The sequence below is a fragment of the Anopheles darlingi genome, chromosome 3 (assembly GCF_943734745.1).
Source record: "Anopheles darlingi chromosome 3, idAnoDarlMG_H_01, whole genome shotgun sequence".
Taxonomy (NCBI): domain Eukaryota; kingdom Metazoa; phylum Arthropoda; class Insecta; order Diptera; family Culicidae; genus Anopheles; species Anopheles darlingi.
The window spans coordinates 18,086,673-18,107,760 of NC_064875.1; the positions used below are offsets into that span (position 1 = coordinate 18,086,673).

Consider the following 21,088-nt stretch of genomic DNA (forward strand, 5'->3'; position numbering starts at 1 on the left):
CTGGCTACAAAATGGTTTGCATCCTTCTGTCCCCTCACCCCAGGCAAGTGCATTGCCGCCGTGGCAAATGCGTGGCGCTTGTGTATAATTTGGTTTCAAGAATACACACAGCTCTTGTCTTCTGAGCGGCGGGATCGCGTGCCTTATGCCATTACATTGGTGCCGTTTTGCATCTGATTGCTGTCCGGTTCTCGGTGCTGCCCTCCTGTTGTTTGCGTTGCGTGATCTTGCACCATCACAATTGATGCACGCAGACGCTTGATTGGTGATCGCTTACGTCTGCACGCAAGAATATTATTTCAGATCGATCACATTTTTCGTGGATTGTTTTTAACTTTTAAATTACTATCGCAACGCTTCACTTTTTAATTCTTGGCGTTATTGAAGATGTTCTTGCTAGACTTCCTTAAGACCATTTATCTTAAGGAATCGTTACCCAATATCTTCCAGCATCAAAGCCATCTTCTCCAGTAGAAGTAACTCTCTTCGTAGCTCTCCGAATGAGAAAACAAACATCAAACCCCCCTCCCCTATGCGAGTGTGTATCCCTGACTGATGTTTACGTTCTTTGACCACTAAGCAGACCACTGCTGAAACACCCCCTCCATGACTCCATGCGCCAAATGGAATGTTGTAGTATTTTGCTACTACAACTACGCACCCATACGGAAGCCGATGTAACGAGACACTGTTGGCTCTCCAGCGGGTTCCACGATTCCGAGAATTCTCAGCATCAGCTTCCCGAATGTAGGTCACATACGGAGCCGAATGTGTTTACCTTATTCGGTCCACCGAACCGAGCTCCTGGGTTCTCTGGGTCGTCCTCAAACAAACCACTCCCGCGTGTTAGCGTTATTGGCGGCGCGGCTCTAGCAGGCGGCCGGCTATCAATTGCAGCGAAGATGAGGGAAAACAGAAACGCACCTTGCGTAGTAGCAGTGAGCGATGAGTGAGTTGTACAGGCAAACAATTCCGAAACCTCCGGTCGCGTCTCTGGCACGATCACCATTCGCGAATTGTGGGCCGTACGTACGAACTGTCAACGTCATTGGCACTAAGCGATGGGGCTGGCTGGCTGGGTGCGTGTGGGATCCGCCTCTGTTGATTCAGATTTTCGTGGCCCAAATGTGAAGATTGTCTCTGCGTACTCTGTTTGCACACTACCCCGACCGCCAGCTAATAACGACAAACGGGAAGAATGGAAGAGACCCCATTCTGAAGGCCTAGACTATTTGACTTACTGACGTCGGTTCGGGGAGGACGCGCGGAACGCACTGGACATGGACTGGACGGATGGTAGCGATCACCCTGTTCATAATTGTCGTCGTCCCTGTCAGTATTTTATGACTCCATCAAATGTGTCCCAAGTTTCTAAATAATTGGATTGGACGAACTGCTGGGTCGTTTGTTTCGTGTTCGGTTACTGCGATGAGGCGGTCACAACATCGCTGGTTCCATATTTCAGTTTTCCCCGTGCCTAGGATGTTTTATGACCGGGTCTCGAACCCAGGGCCACGGCAAAGCGGCAAAGTTTGTGTCGCGCGTGGCTTTTTAATGGCGGTCACCAATTATATTCCCTTCGATTTTCTCTGCCGCTGGGGCTTCCGGCTTCGCGGTTTTGGACAATAACTTTTCATTAACCAATGCTGTGTGTGTGTGTGCGATGATGCCCGGGTAATGTTCATAATAATGTGGGCGACCATTTCATTGCTTTACATCTTCTGTGTGATGGTTATCAATAGCTGCGATGGGGTTGTATCTAACTGGAATGACGCCTTTGTGTTTTGTAAGCAACAGAAGAACCTTCTCTAGAGTTGAATCTCAAGTAGAGAGAAGATCAACCAGCAACAGACGTGTAACACACATTTGAAAGTCAATATAAATTCGTCTGATGAAGGCAATTTATACGTCACAAAGTACCAAACAAGTCCGCAATGTGTTATCGCGGAATTTAAACAGATAATCGACAGAAAAAAACGCGGCATACGAATGTACAGTTAAAAGCGTCTAGAATAAAAGATTCATTAAGCGCTCATATCTTACACCTCGGCCAATCCGCGATGTGGGAACCTAATAAATATCTCTCAACCGTGAAACCATCCATAAACAGCTTCCTGGTTTCTCCCGTTCCTAATGTGGAGCCCCAAAAACCTTACGGCTTTTGGAACGCATATTCATGATCAGCCGCAGAGCAGCAGACGACGCACTACACTACTCGCAGCGCACATTCGGTGGTGTTTTAGCAGAATTTTGATTAGAATCGTAGAACCGACCACAAAGCCAAAGGAAGGGAGAAACGGATTACCACCGCCATCCCAAACGAACGATCCGACGGTTGGATAAGCTTCGAGAACGCGCTTTTAAAGCGCGCGCCGATGCCGCGATGAACGCGTTAAGAAGGTGTACAGCGCCTGTCAGCGTCTATTAATCATCGCAGCGTGCGACAGCGCTGTGGGCTATTGAGCGGCCAGCTTGGTAAAACAAAAAAGAAGGCCTCACCACACTACCGAGACAACCGCGAGAGACACGTATGTGGAGCTGCTGTTACACAACCAACTCGGCACACACTCGGCCGGCTGTCACCTGTCTGTCGTACGCGCACGTAAGCGAGAGTTCGAACACCACATCCGATGCGTCCACGACGAGGCGTCGCCACAGCACACACCTACCTTCAAATCTGCGCATCGACTTTGTACGTACGAACGCGGAATAGCTAATGAGCCATTGGAACACGGAGCCGTCATCCCCTTTTTTTTGTTATTGCGCGGCAAGTATCGTTCCTCCGGAAGACCTCCTCGAGTCGGACTTTCAGTCGGCGATCGAGTCTAGCTCTCCGGTCCGGTCCAAAGCTCCCGCGAGCGCGAGAACACACGAGAAGAATGCAAAGCACTGCTGCTGCTGCTGCTGCTGATGGCCTCACTATTACGACCGAGTACGACGGATGCGGTAAAGACGCCGATCAAAGATTGTCATCCGATACAGTATCCGATTATAGGCACATTAGTGGCACGCTACGCCGAGCACGGGTCCTAAAATGTTTTGACAGCCGACAGAGTCGATCGCCAAAAAGTGAGATCCACCTTCTCCTTCTCTAGGAGTTGTTTGTTTACTTGCGAGGTGTGTGCCCGATAAAGTCGAGATCGCAAAACCCTAGGGACGATTTTCATGTGTATTGTTCTTTCTATCTCTCTCTCTCTTGTTTGTGTGATGTTGCCTGACACCAAACTGAATCTGAAAAGGGAACCGCTTCACTCCATCCTGTCGTATTTCGAGATTGAATATTCAAATTCCTCCGTCCGGAAGTGTCATTGAATGTGCCGCTGGAGAATCCAGATTGAAGCTCAGTTATTATTCAGCTTTCAATTACGCACTAAGTGGACGTAATGGCGACCTTAATCCACCCTATATGGCGTATTGGCGTTGAGGAAGGCGCCTCAACGGCCTTTATTGGTATTGTTCCATCATCATCTTCAATCGATCCTGGACCTCTGCTTCAACTCCAAGACTATACCTATCGCTACACTGCCCTAGTGGTTAAACCAGCAAATGACCGCCGAGTGTGTCCACTTGCTTCTTGACATTCACCCTTAACCCTGCCCTTACAATGGCCGACACCTATACCTCTAGTTACCATCCTACCATGGGGCAGGTCTATGCGGGCTCTGTAAACATATTTTCTAAGGGCGAAGCGTTGTCGTTACTGGCAACCGGCGTGGTCGCCTGGTAATGATTTCGGCCTACATCGACCTACGGGTAGGTCCACATATTTGTTCTCCAAAGCCACCGGGTACCCAAGTGTCAGGTTCACAGGTACGTGTACTACCTTGCGTGTGTTGGCACCTTCCGTTTCCCATCATCGTGGGTCAGTAACCTGCGGAGCACTGCTCCGGTATGCTACCAGGCAGGCTAGCACGCCCCGTGTTGTAGCACAGTGTCCGTGCGGATTACCATTACGGTACGCGGTGTAATTACGGTGACATACTAACGCACCACGTCGCATAATGTCGCTTCGATGCTGCTCCGGTGGCTAGTACACGAGGGAATTAAATTGTTGCAGGTGCTTTTGAAACATTTTTCAATTTTCGAAACACGAGAACATATCACACACGCGTGATCCTTGGTTGTGTCCTTCAATTACAGGATTCACGTTCACTTCTAGTCTAGGCCCTCTCTTGAATCGAGAACAACGCACGCCCGTATGACCACCGTTACAACGGCGCATTCCTCTGTTCCTCGTGGAGGCGGCATTGTTTGCTCATTTACTTTGCAGCTCATATCACACCAGCCTAAATGTCGGCGTACGGGCGTAGGCCGTACCTCATCAATCAATCATAACGTGTCCACATGGTGCCCGGTGCCCGGAGTGCCGCAGGGAACACCAAAACAAGTAACAAAGCTCAATCATCGGTGGTTGTTTTCCACCAACCAACCAACCAACGTGCCACCCCGTCTTGTGCTGCAGAAGGAAATTCTCAGTTCCGTTCTCCTCCAAAAAAAAAAAAAAAGAAACAAAAAACTAAAGGTCCTGGAATGATGTTGACCACCACCAAGGTGCGTGTGTGTGGCGTTAGTACGACCGCCGTGGTTTTGGATCGAAGCAGCCTACGCGCGGTGTAGGCCTAAAGGTATTTCGCCTTTAGCCCCGCGGCTTGCCTATGGCCCTATAATTGTCGTTTTGTGTGGTGTGGTTACGATGGCGCTAGGAGAAGTCCGGCGAGCATGGGCCCGAGGCCGAGGGGGGGCCGGGTGTAGGCTCATTTTCCGAGCCTATCGAGCCGCACATTTGCATGACGAGGGAAAAAGTAGGGCACGGTTTCGTTTACCATGTCGGCGTTGCTAGGATACCAGATATGTAGAGGCCTATAGCAACTAACTGGGCGCCCGCAGAAGTCTATGGACAAGGCGCCAAAAGAAAAACCTACCAACTGACCACCACACAGCAGCGTGTTATCGCAAACTAGCCGTAAACTCCCCCAAAAACGGAAGTTTCGATTTTTTTTTATTCCGCGCACGTTAAATCGCTTGGGGAAAATTGGTTACCAAAAAGCCATTCCTTGCAGATGGAAAATTGAAATTGAAAGCCAAATGCGAGCTCCATTTGACTAATTTCACAATGGATGATGCATTGCGGTCGGAAAACTAGGATGAAATGGAAATCCGGAGCGAGTGTCCGGATCTGCTGCGTGCAGTGCAGTCAATAATTGCAACCAATCCTCCTCTCCATTCGCAAAGTGCCACCTCTGACGAATCTCTTCCAAAAGACACCCCAAAAGCTGCATCCAGCAGCACCAGCAGCAGCAGCAGCAGCAGCAGCACCACATTAACGCTGATGTGTGCTCCAAGATGGAGCTACCTTTTTGGAGGCTACATTATTCGAATTCCATCCATCGATTATATGCCACCTGCCACTCATACCACGCGTACACCAACCACAGAGTGGCATCAGAGTGCGTTCGAAGGAAATCGAAATGCTTTGCGCGTTCGAAATCGTACACTCCGCTGCCGACCTTCTAGGTGTTTGCGTTCGCGTTGCTTTTCCGGTTGAAAGGCACACCAGTGAAAGAGAAGAGGGCCATCGGAGTAGGATGCGCGGATCGGAAATTGGTTTACCGAATCGGAAGTACGATTTTTTTTTGTTGTTGTTGGGAAAGTTGCGTTTCACAAGTGGCGGCGTAAGGCCCCGGGGTGAGGGCCAATTTGGCGTTGGCTTTGACCCAGAGCTTTGATGCCGGGTAACAACAAAACATGGTCGACAAAATCACGCGCCAGTTGTGAGGAAGCGTTCAGCAAGCGGTAGAAGGTCTAGGCCGCGAACATCACACGCTTTGAACTCAAAAACAACTTTCATGAAAGTCTAACGTGCATTGTTGCTACCAAACCTCTTCCTGTTAGTTTGTTGTTACACACAAACAATTTACAGTCAATTTTTTGTAGCAAAAGGTTTAACAGAACAGAAAAACAAATACAGTTTGGTGAAATGCTAACAAAAGTGACCGAAAAAAAAGTATTAGAAATTTGCAACAGAATCTACAAATGAGTCATCCGTCTTTAAACTACCAGCTTCCTTCCAAACAAACAAATCAAAACTTAACGGTTTTGATGTTGATTTTCCTATTCCCAAAACCCACCAATAATTGGCGGCCTCTGCTATGTTTGCCTCTAGGGCTGCTTCCGCGCCAATATTCGCTTGACGCCACGGCATCTCTCACCTTTGTTTGTCCCGCCATTTAGTCACATATCACAGTACGTTCGCGACCCAGTAAACCACCCGGCCGGCCTATCCGTGGTCACATAAGACGCCTCATGACGTGCCCCGGGCGGGCGTCAAAAGAAAGGGAACCGCTTCATGGTAGAAAACTCAACAAAAAAAAACATGGATCATTTCTATTGACACACCAATCACGATTTGCTTGTGGGCCACGTATAGCTGCCACGGGCCACAAGTACGCACCGTTCCGAGCCTCTCTGCCAGCCCGCCTCCCCCGGGTATGCTGTCTATGTTGCGTACATAGCATAGGTGTTAGCTAATTATTTAAATTAGTTTCAATTTCCGGCTTCCGGGTCATGCCAGGGGCGCTGTTGTACGCCGTGCATCGCAAACATCATCCTCTGTCAGTCACTGGGTAAAAGCTTCTCTCACTCCCGATGGGGGGAGGAGGAAAAAGCTTTTGACATTTGAAAGCAGCATACATAAAGCCGCGTGATATGCAAAACACTATCACACCCGCACCGGAAGGAGGAGGAGGAGAAGCCAAGAAGGGAAGACAGGAAAAGAACGAGTTTCCCGTTCTAGCAGCAAAACCTATGGTGTTGGGCTAGTGGTCTACTGTAGGACCTGGAAATGAAAACAAATAATCAATAACAAACGCCATCGTCGTCGTGTTGTACCGCGCGTGTGTGTGTGTATGTGTCACAGGAAGCTCCAGTCCAGTGCTCTCCAAACCAAAACACAACCATCGTGTGGCCGCTAGGCGGCCCCAAGCGCCGGGGTCAACAAACGCCGGTTACACTACTTTAATCCTTCCACCGCCCGCCTTGCAGACCGGAACCTAGAACAGGGGAAGGTGCGTGGTGCTAACTAACACTAGCGCCACTCTCGCCAATGACCAGGTGCCTGGTTCTCGAGACGAGGGTGGTTTGCGGGGTGTGTCTTCGGAAAAATATTTTAATTTCTTCTCCACCTCTTTCTCTCACACCTAGAGGTGATTCCGCACCAACATTGTGTGTGTGGACATTCGCTTCTACGCAACGCTACTCCTGTGACGAACGCTCGGTGAAGGAGGAAGCGTAGTTCGAACGATTTATTAACATTTTCAAGTCGTGCTGCTGCTGCCCACTTCCACACACCTCGACCACTCTAGTAGCGAATGAAGCGATAGCGATGGTGGTGGTTCATCATAAAAAAAAAACTAGATAAAACCCCTCGCAGGAACACACCACTCGTTCTGCAGTGGGGTCCACCGGAGTAGAGCTTATGATTGGAGCTTACTAAAAAGCCAAGGAAGGTGCGTCTGTGTGTGAGTAGTTCTTGGTTGGTGCGTGTTCGTGTTCTGGCCCAGTGACTGTGGCCCACAGGAAGGGGTGAAGGAGGTAAAGCAGAAAAAAGCAGGCCCTCGATTTAAATAGCGAAACACCACACAGAACGCTAGAGAAGAATGAGAGAGAGAAAGAGCGAGAAAATGAATCCATTCGCGCTACGTCTTCCTCGTCGTCGTCGTCGTAGTAAGCGATCAGCGAGGTGTGTTCTCCGCAGGTTGAATGACGGGACGGAACGGACTTGACTGGCTGTTTTTTTGTGGTTGTTGTTGTTGTACACCGTTCCTGCTAGAGTGTTCTAGCTCTGCTACGGGCGCTCTACGGGGATGTTAATCATGGAATCACGCTAACAATTATGTGTACGATTGTTCAAGGAAGGAAGCAAGGGGTGGCACAGGTGGTGGGTGCGCTGTGGTGTCTAAAGAGGGAGTCAGGTGTGTGTAAGGTGGTGGCTGGTTGGTCTAGAACGAGCAACAGCAGCAGCAGCAGAAGAGGAAAGGAAGTAGGTAGTCAGTTCCGTCGTCATGCATCGCAACAACTAAATCCGTGGTGGTGTGCTGGTGTGTTGGTGGCTCCAGAACCCCCCCGGGAATATGGGACTATTGAGAGCGGAATCGAGCTGTTGTGAAAGGAAATGGGTGGGGGCCCGGACCGGGCGCCATTTTAATGCAAAAGATAGAAAAGAAGAAAAACAACGGACGAAACCGATTATCGAAGGTGAAAATGCTGTAGCTATCTCACTCTAGTGGCTAGAACGGCGGATAGAAGCAGAAGAAACAGAACGAGTAGGGGGATAGAACACTCCAAATGCCATCTTCCCAGCGATGCCAGAGAGATGAGTGATGCGGTGCGGTGCGTTGAGGGAGGGCACATGAGTTTTAATAAGCTCGACGTTTCTATTGCGCCTCCACCGCAACAACCACACCACACCACAGGAGCTTCGAGAAGCTTTCAGCCACTTGCTGCTGAGCGGCGAAGAATCGGAATCCGAAGAGAGACCGACCGACACCGAGATGGAGCACAGAAGAAGAAGAAGAAGAAGAAGAAGAAGTTGGAGAATCCGTTCAATAGCCCTCGCTTCAGGGCATTCGATTCAAAATATATAGTAGGCGATGAGCTGCTGCTGCTACGCGCGTTGTTGAGTGACAGAAGGCAGCGCGCGATCGGATACGAGGCGTAGAGGTAGCAGCTGGTGTAGAGAGACAGAAAGAGAGGGAATCTGGGAGGGATTCCATGGCAAACAAGTCTCTTGTCCGAGGGGGTAGTACACTACACCACATACGACGGTGCAGCACACACTCTCGGCCAGAAGAAGAAACCAGTTTCGCGAAGTGGTTTTACCCCCAGTAGGTCTGCTTTGCTTCTTGACACTGGGACACAGGTCCGTCCCCTCTGGTTGGGTTGTGTTGGTGGCCATAGTAGATGTACTATTTCGACACAGACCAAAGGGACCGGAGCTTTTGAGGAGTTTCCGCTAGAGGGAGTTCCACATCATGGTAGTAGTATATAAACTAGATTCGTCGATTTCTTCAAGTGGATGTGGATTGTTATTAAATGTTCATTATAACTGGGTATACACATCAGGAGTTATATTATTGTACTTTAATCGAAATACGTTTAGTACTACACGCAGAGTTAGTTTTTGGATAACTTCTGTAAATAGTCATCCAGATCCAGTAGAAAATGTACTTCATATAAGAATAGCCATTATTGGCATTAACAGTCTCTCACTCACTTTCTTATACACTGCTCTACTTCTTCAAGTAAAAGCAAAAATGGACCCCACCGGACGATTCACCGGGTGTGGGATTGCTCTACAATTATGCTCGGTCGGTGCTCCATCTCAATTTTCTTTTCAGTTCGCGTTGTCTAGCCGCGCTCCATCCTCCGCACTCCTCACACAATATACAACCACAACCACCAACCACAACTTCCTATAACCGGTTCCGTGCCCGTCGTGACGGCGGCGGCAGTACTCGTTTCTAGTTTTCATTTTCTTCACATTCACCACAAATTACCTATGCGAGTTTTGCTGAGGAGAGCTGGCAAGATGGCTCGGGTGGAAGTAATCAGCCCGCCGTTTCGTACCTCGTTCGTCCCTCATCTGCGCCTGCGGAGAAAATGTCGGTATACGGGTTTCGAGCGTAGTTGGTTAGTAGGAATAGTGTCGAGTGCTAGGGGGGTCGAAACGCGCTACAGACGCGGCCGCCGTCTCCGCCGATCGACCTCTCTGCCAACCGGTGTCCGTGATCTTCTGGAAAGCTAGTACGAGAGTTCTCGGATTCGTTCAGACCATTTCTGAGGCTTCCGTTTGTGGACTTGAAGAAGAGCTTCAAGTACTCCAGATGAACTTCTTTTTGGAATAAAAAAAACAACTCGTCATGGAATGTCGCGTTTAAATATAGTATTTACCTTCTGCTACTTCGTTTTTCTGGCAAATTCATCATTAACTTCCAGCAACACACCCACCAAAAATGATCCATTTCCTGACAAGCGTCAGGTTGTTGATTGATCGAGATTAAATAGCTTGATCGTCAGCTTACTTAAACTAAACCCTAATCCAACGATCAATCTTAATAACCACCGAGTAGCCGCCAACGCCTTTAACAAGGCCCTCCCGGAAGCGGTACCTTGTTATGCCTAACGTCTAATCGAACCATACCGGGGGGCGCGTACCAACTGTAACAGTTCCCACCACCACCAAGATGCATCTATTTGACGTCACACCCCCTCTCGAAGGTAATATCGTTGGCGGAATCGTGCCGTTCAAGTTCGACAAACTATCCAGCAGTAGTGTAGGGGTTACTATCCATCCGGGTTACGCGAGAAGAAGAGGTAATGATCGCTTCGCACGCAAGCCCTAGATGCGCATCGCGCGCCACGCGGTTTGAGATGACTAATGCTATCCCCAGATAGTGTATGAAAAAGAGAGAAAGAGAGAGAGAGAGAGACGTGCCAGTGCACGTGTTGTGTGATGCACCATCAGACCAGACTAGAGACCAGACTAGAGAGTCCGCTCGATGACCGACCTGGCCAGAGTGAGCTAGCGACGAGAGTGCGATCATCGTGTGCCCGCTGACGGTGCTTGAACTTGTGCTCGAACGACTTGAACGCCAACTTGCACGAAAAGGGCAAGGTTACACCAATAGTTCGCTCTCGCTCCCCCCCCTTCAGACGGTCACTTGGTGCCCGGTGCATTACTAGGCGGAATGCAATCGTTGTAGACACACGACTTTCAAACAAGCAAGCAACCTCTCCATCCAGCGGTCGTAGCGCGGCATGGCGTTATGTAAAACACTTTGCGCGCACGTCACGGGTTGGCGAACTGTGGCTGTGAGTGCGCTGAGCGTTACACTGGGACTCCTCGAACCTAGAGGTGCCCTTTTTGAAGGTTAAGGAACTGGATGCTGGCTGGGCGTGTGTTTGATCGGGTCGAACGAGATTAACACAGTCGATGCCAGTAACCGTTCTCGGGGAGGGGAGTGTTCTAAGTAGCGTGCGAATGTTGTTGATACACAGCGCACTACACTCGCCTCAGGTCAATTCCTGTTGAACGTGCTCTAGCACCACCGCTAGAGCAGCAGAACGGTCGAAAGGGAATGCTGCTAATTGTTTAGCTAAACCCTATGCCCTCAGCGAAACCTCGAGGCCTATTCTCGTTTAGGCGACTTGGCGTTTTGTTGGCTCGCTCAACGTTAACGTGTCTCAGACCGGCGCAAGTGAATGGCGCCGCCGTCTTGAACACACTCGAACGACTCACTCTCAACCGTGGTTGTGTGTCTGTTGCTTCGCTGCAGTTTACTCTGCGCCGTTAAGCATTGCAATTGTATATTCATAACATTCTGCATACCGAGTGCAAACCAACCGACAGACCGACCGGTCTCTGAAACCGGACACCGCATCAGGCGCATCTGCCGGTTGAGAACAACGGCGAGATGAGGCAGACAGACGGACAGAGCGCGCGCAGTCTCTCATAGACTTCCTGATGCTGGACAGTTTCCAGTCGTACGATGGTGGTACGATCATAGCGAAACAGTGATCTTTGCCGACTAGCGACTGTGCCCCCCTCCCTACGGGATCTTCTATTTCGCCACACGATCATGATCGTCACGGCATTTCCTTTACATTGTTGCCCACAATGGCGCCTTGTTTTCTTCTGTGGTGAGGTGAGCCTGCGGTGCGCAGAAAAAATGGCTCGATTGTTTCCCAGTTCTTGGCATGCATGCGTCATGTTGCGTGAGCTCTCATGCTTGAAGTGTAGTGCATTAAATCTAGCGAATGAGAATGTGGAGGATGATGGTACATTGATCTTTGCAATGCTAAGTAGAGAGACACACAATACTTTCCAGCGCACCAATTTTTATAGAAGCATTTTTCACTAACTCATATATTTTCTTTTCGTTTCTTTGCAGGTGAGTAACCGTGCTGAGTGCACCTTGCATCGGAACACGAGTGTTTGGGACATCTAATGCATCGAGCGGAGAAGCAGCATCGTGTTGGAGACATAAATTGACGGATTTAGCTAAGCCTTGGCATAATATTGAAGTTGCAATCCCACATCATATTGATCCTTGAAGGCGGCGGCACCCTTTTTGCATTGCTTCATTTTCCGCAAAAAGTATTAAAGATACTTTGTGGACCAATCATACTGCAATACTTACTGAAGTGCTTTAGATAAACAATCTAAATTCCAAAATATGCAATCGTGAAGTACAATCCCCGGAGCCTAATCATGAAAAGGAACACATTGTTATACTACCGAGCACACACAGCCAAACCAAAACATGCAGCGGAATGCATCTGCGAGATCCGAGACGTGCCTCTCGTGCGTGGTTCTGCGAATTTGGACGAAGTGCAAATCAAAACAATCTGCAGCAGTGCGTTGGCAGACGTTTATTATGATTCACCGGCGCACTGGCTGGCGACTGGCGGTGCCACGATTTGCTCTTGGCCTTTCTTGGCCTTTTACAATCCCACAGAAGAACCCGCTGAACCGCGCTCTTAGCACAATCAAACAACTGTTCCAAACTGTATGTTGGTTTTTTTTTTATTGTTGCGACTTCTTCGAGAACTGCAACTTATGAGCGCCAGTAGAAGTGCAATGCTGAACGCTGCAACACTGCAAATAGTGCGCACTCAAACGCGTAGCAATTCAATTTTTGGCACCATGTTTACCCCGGAACTGGCTGTTGCTGAAGAGGAGGAGGTTTGTTTGCGTCTGGGAAATGTGAATTCGCTTTACGATGCACCCCCGAACCGCGGGGGAGAATGCAACACTTGCACCGAAGCAGGAAGGCGCAGGATAAAGGATGGATTAATGTTTATTTTTAGAACGTATTTTGCAGTTGCACTCCATCGCATATGAATCAGCATGTGGAAGCTTTTAGAACTCGTTTCACCATTTTGTGATTTAAATGTTGAATTATAATGTTGCCCAGTATTGAACTCTGTGACCACCAACCGATGATGGTTGAAGGCGGCGTCTTCGTGTGGCGAATGCATTAATTGGTGCGGTTTGTTTTTTCGTTTGTGCAAGGTGTGCACAAGTGCACCTGGGTGACACTTCTGGAAGCGCCGTCATCCTACACAACAATCAACCAATCAACGAACGACGTCCGTGTGGGTGTATTCTTTACGATATTAATATTCCATATAAGATTATTTTTCCACAAATGGCTGATCCGCATCGAATCGAGCGCCTTCTCGAGGTTAATTAAACGACACAGATCATTTATTACAATTAATCTTCTTCAACTACTCATATTTGGTGGACTTACAGTACGTTCAGGCCTTATGGCAACAACTTCATTAAGGCTAAGGTGTCTAGACATCGATGAATATCGCCACACCGGATGTTGCTATATAATGAAATTGAAAATGTAGAACAAGTAGAACACAGTAGAACAACTTCCTAAACTGTCAAAAACCAGGTTGCTTGGCTTAGCAACCATGAAACCCTCTCTTCGTCTTCTAATGATGATGAGGCGCAGGTTACTATGAAAGGTGCATTCCCCGACATGTCGACCACCAGAACACACCGGCTAGAACTGCTTGAAACTTTGCGAACCACTTGGTACGGGGTAGAGACCTAAGGGGAGGAAGACACAGGGGCGTTGAGGTGCAGGGTAGGTCTTTTGCTAGTCATGGTTGAAATAGCCCGGTTTCCGGTAGATGATAGATACAGCTCGAGCTTGGATAGCGCAAGCTGAGCGTATGCCTTCTTCGTTCGAACCAACACTGCGGCAATGTGCTATGTAGCGCAGCTATGCGGAAGAATCTCCAATGTTCCGATGATGATGTGTTTAGGTCTTCAGCCGAACGATCTCGGGCTGTAATGGCGGTGTTTCGGGGCGGAGGAACGATCTCGCTCTGATGGTAGGCAGCGTATGCTTCCATGATTGCTACGGCTTCTCGTGTGGCTGTGCCTCGTTGCGGTGGTGGTAAGGCACTTTGAGCATGATGAGGAAAGATCCACTTACCACCAGCACCATCGGTGCTTCCTGCTACGATTTGAATGCTGCTGTTTGGGTGTTCATCAGGTATATTGGATTCCGATTCGTCTTCGCGGCACTAACCAACTCGTTTTAGATTTCTCACTACGGCTAGCACCTGCGCCGTCGCCGGGCCTTACACTGTGTCCAAACGGCTTCATCGGTCCACGATCAAGGTTCAGAACAGTATAGACGCAAACGGCCGGACGCGGGGTTTACGCATAGCCTCAAAGCGCTCATAGAGCGCCCATATAATGGTGGATAGCATGTGACAAGTTGCGTGCCGGCGTCGTCGTCGTCGTCGTCGTCATCAACCTCTCGGTACGGCTCGGTGAACGCGTGATCACTGGAAAGAGGACTGTCAAGGGTCGTCACGTACCGCACCATCAAGGCGAGCGCAACTCAAAGCCCCTTAGGCTTACGGTTTGGAGTGAGCTGTACTTCAAGAGTCTAGCGGCAGCAGCTGCTGCTGCTGCTGGCTAGTGGCTTAACCACATTATACTACCCGCGTCATAGCGCGCTGGTAGAACAAGTTCGAGAAGCAATTAAAGCGGAATGTGTTCTGTGGCTCATTTCGTGAAGCAGAACACAGATTAACGCTTGATAGAATCGTCAGAGGACGGGCTGGAACTGGAGATATTACCAGGACCAGGACCCCAGGACACATGACGATTCTCGACGATGACTGCTGATCGGTGATCGATAGCACCCGATCCTGCTCGCTCACTCGCTCACAAGTCCATTTGATGGTCTGACCGCGGAGACCTTTATCAGAAATGAGTGAAAACCAGTTCCAGTGACCAGCGATGATGAAGAGATCTGGTTATGTGTTATTTAGTACCCGGTTTTCTCCACCATCCTCTCACCGTCGCCTGAAAGTCTTTGTTCTCTTTCTCGCTCTCTCGCTCTCCTTTGTGGTCTCGGATGGACGAACCTCGAACCCCCCAGGACCGTCGCTCGGTGGGACATGTTCCGTTTCGACCGATTACAACAGCAGAGCGAGTGAGCTGAATAGATGTCGAAATGTCAAAGTTGACTTAGCATTATCCTACTGATCATCATCACTAGAGCTCATCTATTTAGTGATTTTCCCATTGCAAGCTAACGCACACGGAGATGAACATCTCCAGCGATCTACAAATTACGATCAGCTTCCGCCCCGTTCCGTGGCTCTCGCTACTCTTCGTCCGTCCATCTATTTGTTCGCTTCTCGATTATCAGACTTCGCGATCAATGATTTAACATAATCTCAACCTCCTCGCCCCTTCGAACGCGAAGATCGCGCACCTCCGCGCGCCCCACGCCACCAAAGTGAAGCTTCCTTCATTTACTTAATGAGTTGCCCCCCTCCGGGGCATATAGGGAGGGAGGAATCGAAAGTGGAGCGCGCGCTGCTGGTGGTGAAGCAGGCGTTTCCTTGCCTCTCACTGCTTCAGCTGCTACCGCGTCGCGGTGCATCGAAATAGCACCGCTCCTCATCTCCTTCGACTTTCGATTCTCCTTTTACCATTCCGCGCATTCGATTATTTATAACTTCCTTCCTCTCCCTGGGACTGCTGGACGGGGGTCTGTTGTGGACCACTCGCTTGCTCGCTCCAAGAGCTCGGATTCAAGGTCAGCCTCTTCGCCAGCGCGATCGATCTTATCTAGCCAGCTCCTAGCAGCAGCAGCAGTAGCAGCAGCAGCATAGAGCGGGCGCGCGCGGGCCCTCCCCCTGCCCGTTGCATATGTGTACCGCGCGATCGCTTGTTGCCCTTCGGGCGAATCGTTCGAGACCGCGGATGGAGCCGGTTCTTTCCCCGTCTCTCGATCTCTCTCTGTCATGTTGTTGGTGTGCGTGTGTGTGTGTATTGGAAGGCATTTAATTTATGTTGCTTGGTGTACACCGCGCAGCCACCACCACCACCAGTGCCACTTCCAAGCTCTTCAATCTTGAAACTGCGAAGCAATCGAATCCAAAGGCGGCTTCGCTTCTGGCCGCTCGGAGGCGTGCCTTTCGATCACGTTGGTCAGCTTCGCTTTTGGCCATCAACTCCAGCACTCCAGATCACAACCTCTGGCCCTCGCTCTCGCTAGCGGATGCTGGCAGGACGGGACGGGACGGGACGGTAGATCGTGGGCCTCAGCCCCCCTTCCACAAGGCTAAGCATCCCTCTCCACCCGTTCCCGTGATATCCACCGAGGCCGAGGTGTTCTTCTGGCACATAATGGCATGCACAAGCCTCCGCTTCAGCCTTTGGTAGCATAGTAGCACCGTGAATCGGGTCTGCCTCTTCTCGCTGGCTGGCCGACTGGCTGGCTCCCATGCTTCAGCGTAAACGGCCATCACTAATTACATCTGTTTCTCCTTTTTCGGGGGAGCCGACTCCATTTCCGACTGATTTCGCGCCGCCGACGGCTCCTAGATGGTGCCGAAGCTACAAAACGAGTCTTGTCTGCGTGCGTTTGTGGTCGAGTGATTGTGTTTCTGCTTTAGCGAGCTCAACCGCTCCTAGGACTGACTAGAGCAGGAGGTCTTAGCTGCATTCACCACTCGGTCAAGCCTTTCGATTAGGCACAACAGCAGCAGCAGCAGCAGCAGAAGCTTGTCTAGGACATGATCATGATTTGTTGCCTTCACGCTTCAGATCGGACGGCTTTTCTCCGTGTACCCCGCCTACCGAGATGGTGTTGGTTGTCGTGTTTTGCGCACCCCAGCACCACCATGCGTTTGGCCGTCGTCAAGTTGATGGCGCGTGTGATGAGCAGGGCGCGAGAAGGCAGACTACCACGTCACTTCTCCACTGCGCTCATCGTTCATTTTGGGGTTTGGTGGTTCGCAGGATGTCAAATGCGCCTCTTCGCTAGCACGCTGCGTCTGTTTCTGCTGCTGCTTCCTCGAGTGTTGTGTGTCCGCCGCAGCGCAGGCCGCAAGGGGGGTCACGCTAAATTGCCTCGCATTTCCGTGTACATGGCCGGAAAAAGAATGGTCTCCAAGTGTCTTAATTATTCCTCGTGGTTTTGGGTGCGTAGAAGCGGAAGGAAGCTGTCTTGAGATATCAACAACATGTGTTAACAGTGCCTATATCGCAATGCTATCGCCTTTGAGTGATATCAAGTGACAGTTTAGGAAGGTTTAGGCCAGATCCAACGATAAAGCAAATGAAATAGTGCTGAAGCGGTTAATATACTAAACAATAGCAAACAAAATCCAATCACGACGATGATCGTGATTCTATCCAAAATTGGAACAAATAACAACAAATCAAACGATTGCCTTATTTTTTGCTTCTAAAAATTAATTACGACCAAACAATCATCATAGCACCCTTTTCTCTGTTTGGGTATTTTTTTTTTTTTTTTGCACTGCAATTGTTAGTTAGTAGTGCATTTCCTTCTTTTCGTTCGCATTACAGCCGCTTCTCCAGCGGCCTGCTTCCATTCCGTCGACTCAGCAGGCTCTGCTTAGGGTCGCGAGGGACGTTTGCAAATAATAAAAATGATAACATAAACCTCTCCGCATGTTTTGAAACAAAATGCAACGCAACGCGAAGCGAACGCGGAGAATGCTTCGCTTTAGTGTGCAGCAAACATTTTGTGGCCGGCCTGACGCGAGCGACGCCAAAAAGGCGCTCGCGCGCGCGGAATAGCGAACGGAAGGAATCGCTGCTGCAACACCGAACCGACCGTACCCACCGCCATTCGCGCACGGCATTCCATCGACATCGTCGTCGTCGAATGCAAGCGATTTGTGACTTTTTTTTGTTGTTGTTGTTGCCCGTTGTTGTGTTCTCCCCTTCCCGGCAAAAACATTCCGGTGTCAATGCACTTTTCGGCGCTCCTAAAACGTCGCCATCGCACCGTTGGCGTTTGGTAGAGGGGCTTCCAGTGGAATCAGGAGTGTGTCCCGTCCACACCCGAATGCGAAGCGGTTGAAATTAAGAATCAATCAATGGCAACACCTTAGCCAGCAGTAGCTGCAGGAGTAGGATGGATGACACGGGTAGGGTGCATCGATGCGGGCCAGCAGCATAAGGAAGAAGACACCAGCACCAGCCGCGCCCGCCGCCGACTGCTGCGTTTAGACGATTTTATTGATCATTTTCGGTTGACGCGGGTTGGTTGTGTGCTGTGCCCGCTTGGCCGGTAATAACAACAACAACAAAAAATCCGCACGACGGTGACGACATTTCGAATTAAAGTTTTTATGATCGAATGAAATGGGTTTCTCTCTACTTTTTTTTGTAGCATTTCATATCGCGTTTCTTTTCGTCATAAAAGAAGCTTACGTGCTTCTCTTTTGTAACACGAGCAACACATGGTGTCATGATTTAAATATTTGCTTTATACATTTTCAAGTGTTCTGTCATCTGTCCAAAAACCACAACAAACGCGAATGCAGCGGAAATAAACCGCAAACTTAATGGGCAACAGTGTTGCGCTGTGTGTCTTTGCCGCTCAGCCAGTCTGTCAGCCTATCTTGCTCAATACTCTAATGCATCGTTATCATAACGTTTCATAAAATATTGCCTAATTATATTCCTTTTGTCTTGACCGTCATCCCACTGGATGGGACGAGATTGGTGAACCTGTTGATGAGGGTTGACTTTTGAAAGTCCAGGTCACCAACTTTTGCATCCATATTGCTGATTGCATTCTACCAAATCAGACTGAGCGCGAGCGCGCGCGCGCGATGCACGATCGAGTGGGAGCGTCCATTTTTAACTCTCATCAACACACCTTTACTATACATTTGTATGTTTTGTTAGAGCGTTTGCTTATTGATTCTGCTGCTTGCGATCGCACAAGAGTCTAAGCGACATATAGAGCAACATACTGTACACATGCAATCGTTCTTTTAAAAAACGCAACATTAACGATCATAATTAAACATGATCCGTTCCAGCAACGCGGAAGAATGAAGATGAAGGATTTCAGTGCGGCTAATGTGTAAAGATCTCCTGTAAGATCAAACACACAGACGCTACGGTTCCACATGTTGTGACGCCCTGATCATCACGGCAAGAAAGGGAAACAATGCAGCACACTGTCCGAGAAGAATGATCCTTTTGATTATTTGCTCTCCCGGTGCAGCATCTTTTTCGGGTCCTGGCCGGCGCTCTTTAGGGATACGATTGCGATCGTTCGTTCGCAACGGTGGCGGCTGCGGCGGCAACAGCATTTACAACATGAAACATGCTCCCTTGGGTGTTGTGTTTCAATGCTACAACCTTGAAATGAATCATTAAATTGCTTCATCATGACTTCACGGTACTCTTCTTCGCTTGTCGCTTGCACATACGCGCCTCCCTGCGATGGATCTGTTCCACTCAATTTCCTATACTCTTCGGTCTTTTTCATGGCTTACGGTTTTGTAAGCGGGTTTGCCTTCGCCGTAAAGGATATAGAGAGATACAATCCAGAGGGGCTGTTGTGTGCATACTGACTACGGTGTGTCATGAATGCCACCATACACACAAACGCATCTCACATATGTTGGTAATGATCCCGATCCTGTTGGTACTCGATCGTCATGCATTTGGATATTCGAGAAAATGGTACTCGTTGTTTTCAACTTTTCCAAGGTTTTTCCAACGGTTCAACAGATGTTTCAGTGCTAGCGTGCATGTTCCTGTTGCATACCACAAGCGGGGTTGAAGTCAATTGAATATTCAGGCCCTGATTCTTATGTGCTTCTATCTGCTGTTGCTGCTGCTGCTGCTATTGTAAACACACCCCTATGAAGAATGTTCCTCGCTAACGGATGGTATCGTCCTGACCGAATAGCTGAAATAGCTTGCAAACTGACGACGCTGTTCGGTGGGTAGAGATGTGTGTCACCTGTCCCGTGAGAAAGACACTCGACCGCGCGCGCTAAGTGGACGAGTGTTGTGACACGAAATGTTTTGAAAAGTGAAAATACCTTCACAAGGGAGGCGCGATTTTCAATGTCATCGTGCACCGCGGAACAACCGAAAAAACCGTTCACCAATCGCAATGTTGGTGACAGTTGTTTTTTTTCTTTTGGGAGGGGGGTATAATTTTAGCCTGAAGATCATACATAGAGAGAGAGAGAGGATCACCAGGATGTTAGCTAGTAGAAATGAGAACCGGACTGGTTTGATGTTTTAACACGCTAAGCTCACAGACCGATCGATTGCTAATGTGCGCTGCTGCTGCGTCTCTGATCAGATCTGATGTTCCGCCGTATAAATGAATCTAAATCAAACGCTCGCCATTTGCTATTCAGTAACTAATCGGCCATCACCTTGACCCTACCCTAAGCCACATTTTCGAGCGAAATCGAGATCGAGGCGCGTGTATGTTCATTAGCATTTGTTTGCCGACTAAACATAGCGTTGGATCCGATAAAGCCAGGGAACACTGCCCGCCCCGTCCGCGATCATCATCATCGCGATCACCAACGAAGACGAGTCGCGGTGATCCTGCTGTCCCAGCACAGCGATCCGTTTCACTTTCCTTTCGCGACATTAATCATAGGACTCGGCGCGAGAGCATCACGCGCCCCTACAAGACGACATTTCGGTGGGAGCATTGTGACAGCATCTCATCCATCTACCAGAGACAGACCATACCTGACAGGCGGTTGTCTTTCTTTCGTTCCGGTACCTTTTATTGGACCACCTCGCTAGGATGTTTGAATCTAGCAACACGAGCTATCGTTCGCTGGCAAGAAAAGGAATTGATTTTCGCTTTTGCGATTAAATCCGGAGCAGGATCTAAGTTTATGATACTCACGCCACGGGAGGGAAGGTATTATAAAGCCTGTTTGAGCGAACATCATGCTGCGAGACAGTGAGAAAAGAAATGAGTTATTGATGATCGTGTGCCGTTTATGTTTCTATAGCATGTGAAACATGTTTGCTTCAATCCAATGTTCGCCATCCATCCTGCAGCGTCTGCGTATGCTAATTCCGAAGCGTGTAAAATGTGACGAATTTATGCAAGGAACAGAGTGTACAAAATCTGCAAATACAGACAAGCCCACAAAAAAAGCGGTGAAACTACAGGTTGTGTTGAATTAAACAGTTTTTATGGCCCCCCTGCACACGATCGCTTTC

The 21,088-nt window shown here is 49.1% G+C and overlaps 3 protein-coding genes across 6 annotated transcripts in view; 2 read left to right on the forward strand and 1 right to left on the reverse strand.

The window, feature by feature from the left end:
• The window catches only part of LOC125953426 (testin), a 266,491-nt gene extending 250,310 nt beyond the window's left edge, over positions 1–16,181 (forward strand). Inside the window, exon 4 of the transcript XR_007468959.1 lies at positions 16,169–16,181. The gene's annotated coding sequence lies outside the window, so the exon portion shown is untranslated. The remainder of the gene's footprint in view (positions 1–16,168) is intronic.
• The window catches only part of LOC125953378 (unconventional myosin-XVIIIa), a 284,199-nt gene that overhangs the window by 245,939 nt on the left and 17,172 nt on the right, over positions 1–21,088 (reverse strand). The window lies entirely within an intron of this gene.
• LOC125953410 (ecdysone receptor) overlaps positions 1–21,088 on the forward strand; it is a 218,702-nt gene that overhangs the window by 181,365 nt on the left and 16,249 nt on the right. The gene's annotated exons all lie outside the window — the stretch shown is intronic.